The sequence below is a fragment of the Solanum verrucosum genome, unplaced genomic scaffold (genome assembly GCF_900185275.1).
Source record: "Solanum verrucosum unplaced genomic scaffold, falcon-dt-bn FXZP01000033.1, whole genome shotgun sequence".
In the NCBI taxonomy this organism is placed as follows: Eukaryota; Viridiplantae; Streptophyta; class Magnoliopsida; order Solanales; family Solanaceae; genus Solanum; species Solanum verrucosum.
The window spans coordinates 1687094-1694690 of NW_026020752.1; positions in this window are offsets into that span (position 1 = coordinate 1687094).

Consider the following 7597-nt stretch of genomic DNA (forward strand, 5'->3'; position numbering starts at 1 on the left):
ATTATTGTGCATTACTGTAAAATAGCCATAGGATAGAAATTCCTTTCTATATAAAGGAATGTACATGTAACATAATAGGCAGGCCTTCAATAAACGAAGCAAGCTTTCTTAAAAACACTCTCTCAAATATTTAAATACTTAATAGATAATGGAGCAACCCTCAGATATCATCGATAAGCAAGAGGCAAAGGTATATTGTTCAACAAATATGCAGAATTAATTTCATATATTCCTGAATATCATATATATGATTGAATAAATTTATGTTAGTTATTATGTATTAGAATTATTTAAATCATGATTTCTAGTTTATTAGCACACTGGAAACAGGGAGAAAACTTCTATATTATGACATCCTAATGTTGAAACCGGTAGGCAAGGAAAACTGTTTAGGGGAGTAAACAAAGTTGAGGCGCTGATAAGAAGGAAGTATCCGCTAAAGTACGATGCTAGTAGTGACAGGAGAGCATGATAAACAAATAATCTAGTTCATAATGATCTAATATGAATTTAATCAATTATGAATATGATAGGAAGGAATAATTGAAAATAAAAAACCTGCATAACAACGAACATGACTACATATATGCATGATGAAATGATAAAAAACTATGAAACTTTAATCCTATATATACTTAAAGGTATAGAGATAATTGAATTAAGAAGAATCATATGGGAAAAAATATTTAATGATAACGAATCAGAAGATATATTAAACCAACAATGGTATGAAATAGACCTACATGATTTAGACTTCGAAAGAATATAATGATATGATTTAGAAATAAATTCAGATTAAAATGAATTACAAATATGTACAATATTGGACAGAACCTATGAAAAATATAAAACTATTAGAACAATTAATGGAAAATAATTTATATATGTACCTAAGAATCCAAGATATGATCTAGAATATATCATAAATAATATTAAAGAGATATCAAGATTAAGACACTTAACAAAAGAATATTATAATAAAATCTTTAAAATGGATTCCTCACCTACCAAAAATGGTACACTTACCAAAAATGTCATGAATTCCTCACCTACCACACTACCAAAAATATCTTAGTATATCATGAATTTATCACTTACCAATAAAATGAATTCTGCACCGAAAGATATTGGATTCCATCCTCGTGGCTAGGTTCATAAGAGATCAAGAAGAAGAAGATTGGTGAGTCCTCATTGAATTCGAGGGCTCAACCACATGTCCTTTATTGTCTTTACTTTTATGTTTTTAGACTTTTGTAAGGGTTGTGCCCCTAAGATTTGTATTTCAAGAGTTTTATTCCAAGTATAATAGATGGTTTGATACATAGTGTCATAGATACTCTTTCAGTTTATAAAAGACTTCGATTGTAAAGAAAAGTTTTAAATTTTCCGCTATTTTCCTATGCTTTAATGTTCATGATATGCTAAGGGCTTGTATAAGATCCCTTCAAGGTCAAGTACACTGTGTTATGACTAGGGGGTGCTCTCGGGTCGTGACAAGTATGTCATGTTACATCTAGGGGGTACCCCTGGGTCGTGACACACTCATTACATAGACCATCATAACATAAGAGAACATACTATGAATACCCTCAAAGCATACTTGTGCAATGCATGAATAAGACCAACCCCATAATCCCACCCATGCTATGTAAAGCTTCTTGAGTAACCATAGTTCATAATTCATATTATTATTCTGGCAATTAGCCATAACCAACATAGACCATGTGATCTTAACCTGGAATCCGGTGTCTACCCCACACTGAAAATGAGTTGCTCTACTTGCCTTATGTAGAACCATACTCTTAGCTTAGGTGGCTCCATTAGCTAAGTAACCTATGAAGGCACACAATTTATGGGATAAGGATATTGTTACTAGAAACCCGGACTCAACTAAGGTAGAAGGTTTCCATATCATGAGATACATACTTTGGGAACTTGGACTCAACTAAGGTAGAAGGAACCCATTTGGAAAGCTGGACTCAACTAGTGTAAAAGCTTTCATTGGGAAGCCGGACTCAACTAGCGTAAAAGCTTCCATCTCATATTCAATATCCACTCAGTGCTAAGCATAATTCCCATTGAGTTCATATTAAGTCTTGACTTAAGTTCATATTTATGGAAGTATGTCTTGACACTCAGTCAAACATAACTCATAGTATATCTCAATAGATCATGCGTGAGAATAACCTTTCACCATCCATATCTTCGTATAGATTCATTAGGTGAGACTAGTGCCAACCTTAGAATTATCATATTCTGAGAAAACCATTCACATCATATTATATTCATATATATGTGTGTATATAAGAATAACCTCTCAACAACACAACAACTAGATCATGAGCATATTCACTTTACTCTCAAAGTGTTCTTAAAGCATGTGTATAACCTTCATAAAACATGCATAATATCATATCTTTCCCTTTCAAGGTCAACACTCATATCAAATAAACACCTCTAGAACGACTACATTAGACATGGATTTAATCATAAATCAAGTAGTTTAATTACTATAAGCATAATCTTATACTTCACCTCCTTGAGGTTCAAAACTTACGTTCAATCATCACACCTAGGGTTCAAGCACTAGACATGGATATCATCCTAACTCATGTGATTCTATTACTTCATGCACTCAAACATTCATGAGGTAGATTAGGTGGGTAAGGTCTTTCCACAACAATTCTATCTAATAGTCTACTATCATCATATAACCTTCACTGTCAAAGCCTTAACACTAATAATTCAACATGTTAGCTTTTACCCTCAAGGCCCTAGAAATCACATTCATATTACAAGCCTTACTGTCAAGCAATACTTCACATGATCATCATGTATACCTAATTCTCAAGACAATCTAACCACATGCTTCATTCTTAAGGAATTCTAATCATATATCATCATATAATCTTAATATCAACACTACTAATCATGATTCATCAAATAAGCCTAATATAATCAATCCATATATAAAAGCTTTACTTTTAAGCAATTCATATCTAGGTTCTCTAATATCAAGCAATTCCTAAAGTAATTCATCAATCTTAGAAGGTCACATCTAAGCCCTCAATTTCCAGTTTCATGGCATAAAACCAAACTATATCAATTTCACCCTATAATATTAGGTTGATCAATAATACATGTATAATCATACTAAAAACATGTGTTTACATCATAAACAAGAATAAACAACCATTTTCACTCAATTGGATCAACATACAACAATACCCACAATATAGGAAGGAACCCTAACTAGACTTGGGGATTCATCTTCACAATTGAGGGAAACATGGGGGCTTCATAGATGAAATAAGCCATCATACATTGATTACAAAGACTAGAAAGCTTGAAACAATGGATTCTTAACCTAGCTTGACCTTCTTCTTCTTCTTCTTCTTTGAGTTTTCTAGAGAGAGAAATATTTTAGAGGATGAACTTGGGGTTTTGATTTGGGTTTTGGAAATAAATGACTTATTAGGGGAGTTTGAAGGGTTAAAATAGTTTATATAGGTGTATTAAGACTATACAAAAAGACTTCACTTAAAGCTAACTTAAAAAGGAATTTCCCAAATTACCTTCACTAGGCAGCCTGCTCTCAGGCACCACGGCAAGCTCCACGAGCCATGGTCCCTTCCATGAGTCATAGTCCTTCATGTGGTCCTTGGGCAATGGCTAAGCCATGGTGTCTTGGCCTCCAACACTCTAAGGCATCTTCACGAGCTTTCCCACGAGTCGTGGTCTTCACCAATGGCCGTGAAGTGGCTCGTGAAGGTGAGCCATTCTTGGGCAGCTCAAGGTAGCTACTGCTTTGCCACCACAAGTCGTGGTGGTCACCACGCGCCGTGGTGGTGGCCGTGAGGTGGGGCAGTGTTTGGAAAGGTTGGGGCAGCCTTGGTCCTTGGCTTGGGCCTTGCCCCCTAGCCTTGGGTCTTATTGCCCTCACTCTTAGCCCTAGTTGGCATACTAAACTAAGGGGTGTTACAATAACATGTTGAACTGAATGTTGAAGTATATACTGGAAACCTGGTCAAATGCACTGAGAGTCTGACTGTGGGAGCTACTATTAACTGACATAAACCACGTGAGCTAAACGTGGAGTCTGATGTATACGCCCTATCGAGAGGACCCAATATAACTCGCCAGGGGTATAAAGGCATGACTGGCGTTATAACTAAATCTGATGCCAAACAAAGGGGACTTATACTCCTATGGGGCACGTAGTTCTGGAACTATAAGGGTACGTTGAACCCTAGTCCAAATCGGAGCTAAGTCCACTCACAATTGAATATCTATATGACTGAAATACTGACACACAATCTGAGAATGCAACATTTATGCACTGATAATGTGGCATTCGAAATCAGGATCATGATTATCTATTTAACCAGCCTAGCAGGTATAATTCATGAACAAAGAGAATTTATACAAACTAGGGTTCTTAGTTTCATACAAGTAATTGAGTAATCTTTCCAAGAAAACAAGTTATTTTCATTAAGGATACTACACAGCTAAACCACAACAAAATTCCAAGGTTTTAGAAACCCTACGTCTAAACAAGATATGGAGAATCAATGAGTTGACTAAATTCTAGGGACCTAGCGGATGAAAGGAGCCCACTAGTGAAATCTCACATACCTGGTGATGAAATCTACAGAGATATCCTTCAATTTCGAGGCTAAAACTTGAAGCAAACCTTCTAGTTGTTCTTGGGAAATTAGCACCTCTTTCTTCTTCTTTTTTCTCCAAGTTTGGATATTTTTTGTGAATAAAGGTTTTATGTATGCCTGACTAAGTTATTAGACTTAAACTGAGTATAACAACATAGTTTAGACATCAAACGACATAGTTTAAGTGCCCAATGCATAGGGAAAAGGACCCAAATGACCCTGAGTTAAATCTAACGAGTGCCACCTACTATAGGACTGACAAAACGTGGTTTGACCTACCAACCATCGTTAGGAGTCGTCGTCATGCTCTACCCGACAGGGCTTCACTAAAATGATCATAACTTTTTACTCCAAACTTAGATTTTAGCAAACTTAGTGGTGTTGGAAAAAATATTCAATTATCTTTCACTTGATAGGTCATGGGCCACCTAATTCATTTTGTGCTAAAAGATATGACCGTTTGAATTTAACCCAACATCATTTTTCCTCTAATTGGCTGCTGATCCTCACCTACGGTCCGTAAGTCTAATCGCCAATAGTACTAGTCAACCGTGGGTGGGATCAGAAACCATCAAACTCTTGACCCCAATGACGGAACCATCTTACGGCCCGTGAGTCAATCAACACACTGTGGTTCACGACCCTAGGTGTCATCTTTAGATTTTGAACACCCGTAGGTCTGGGACTGAACCACTGGACCCCACCTACGGTCCATGGGTGGTTTAGATTGGTTCTGACACCAGGTTCTAGAAAGCTGTATTTTCTATTTTTTTAGTCCGAGGTGTTACAGGATGAACCTGCCTCTATGCCTGAGGTGGTTAGTATTGTGCATAGTTCTCGTGAACAGCCTGAGATTGTTGCGAGTCTTAATGTTGAAATTGAGAGGGCCGAGGATGAATTGGCCAAAGAGACAGACTAGAGGAGTTGAGGAAGGAGGATCATGGGATTTCTAAGGCCTTCACTGTGATGCAAGAGAACAAAGAGGTCATTCTTCAAGCAACCCCAGAGAGATCCCTTCGGGAGACTTCAACAGTTGGCACTAGTGTAGTCACTTCAGAAACCCCATCCCTCTAACTGTTGAGAGAGACATTGATATCGCAGATGAGCCTTCCCTGCTGTCTCTAGTGATCTTATTGTCGAACATCGATGCCCATCTTAAATCTTCCCCACCTAAGACATCAAATGAGAGTGCTCCATAGGCATACCCTGTCGGGGGCCTTCTGTATCTCAGCCTCCAGTACTTTTGTTTCCATTTCATTGAGGACACTACGTTACTTTTTTTTGGTGGGCTAAGAGCCTTTGAGCCAATATTCCCCTTTTAAATTGTATTTTTTTATTTCAAGTTTTGAATATATGTATTATTACTTTTGTTTATATTATAAATCTCTTTTGGGTTAAAGTTTTTCTTTTATTTCTATTTCATTCTCTCCTAATTATGTGACCCCCCGTGAGTTTAAAATCATGAAATGTTTGAAGTTTTCATTTATAACAATTTAAAGATCAATTGAGTTCAATATCGAAGTCTTGAATGGTACTCATGATGAGTATATTGTATAGTGTTGGTGTTGCGAGAATGAAAACAATGTGGTTGCACTTCTAAGCGGTCTCTTTGAATCATTTGCTTACTAGATATATTTTTATGAGAGTCTTGCAATGAACATCACACATACGCTTTTGATCTTTTGGGGATAGGCTAAATAAGTGTATTTTGAAGTTCCATGTGTGGTGAGGTCTTACTTGAAAGCATGCATGTGGAGTTCTAGAATGTGCCTTGTTAATCCAATTGTTTGAATCTTGGTGAATGAGACATGATCTTGGCAGCAATTTAACGAGGCAACTAAATTGCCCATAATCCTTGGTGACTACCTTGTAAGGATGTGAATCCATTTTGGCACCATTTGAGCCTAACCTATTTGTTTGCAAAAACCAAAAGAAATCCTCTTGAACCAAATTGTCCCTACCTTCTCACCAAAAATCCTTTTTGAAGCATTGTTATGATTGGATAGCCAACATAGGCCAAAAGCCTATGTTGTAAGTGTGGAGAGAAAGAAAGAAGGAATGAAACCCAAGTGAAGGGCGAAGAAAGATGAAATGAGACATAACTTTGAAAGTTTTACAAAAAGAAGTAACCCCTCCTTAAAACAAAATCCTTGGGGTGGAAATGCTTTGAAACAAATGAAAAAGAAAAAGAAAAATGAGTGAAATGAAGGGGATTCCAAACAAATTGAGTGACAAGTAAAAGTATGAGTACTCAAAAGAAAAGGAAGGAAAAGAACTTGAGAAGAGGTGAAGATGATTGTAACAATGCTTTGAAAAGGTAAAGTCACCAATCCAAATTGATCATACCTTAACCCTCACTCTCATTAAAGGCCTACAAGACCCTCGAGATCTTGAATGTACTAGGTTATATGATGATCAGAAAATATGGACATATTTATGGGACAAAGCTGGCCTGTGTTTCTCTTTTGTGAGAGTGAGAGTTACATTGATTCCTTATACCTTTGTTGATTTTCTTTGGGAGAGCATGGAATTGTTATTGATGTGAGCGCACTTGAATGCATTTGTTGAAATATGTTCTTGCATTACACAAGAAGCTAAAGTTAGCTTGAGCTTGTGTATGCCAAGTACATGGAGTCAAGGCTATCGCATGACCCCCTACGATCCTAAACTAAGAAGAAATCTGTGAAGAATGGCCGCAAGAGGTAAAAATCAAGGACTAAATGATGATCCAATTGGAGAGGGTCATGGGGTTGTTGTTGGACTCCAACTTCCGAAAGTAGTGGGAGTGCCTAGAAGCGCCCAGGACAACTATAACATCCCAAACCTAAATATAGGGTATAGCATGGTAGGACTCCAAGGTACCACCGCACAAGGACCAACCTAGAGCCCACGAAGAAGCCCCAAGAAAACTGCCTGAGGCAGTGAATCAT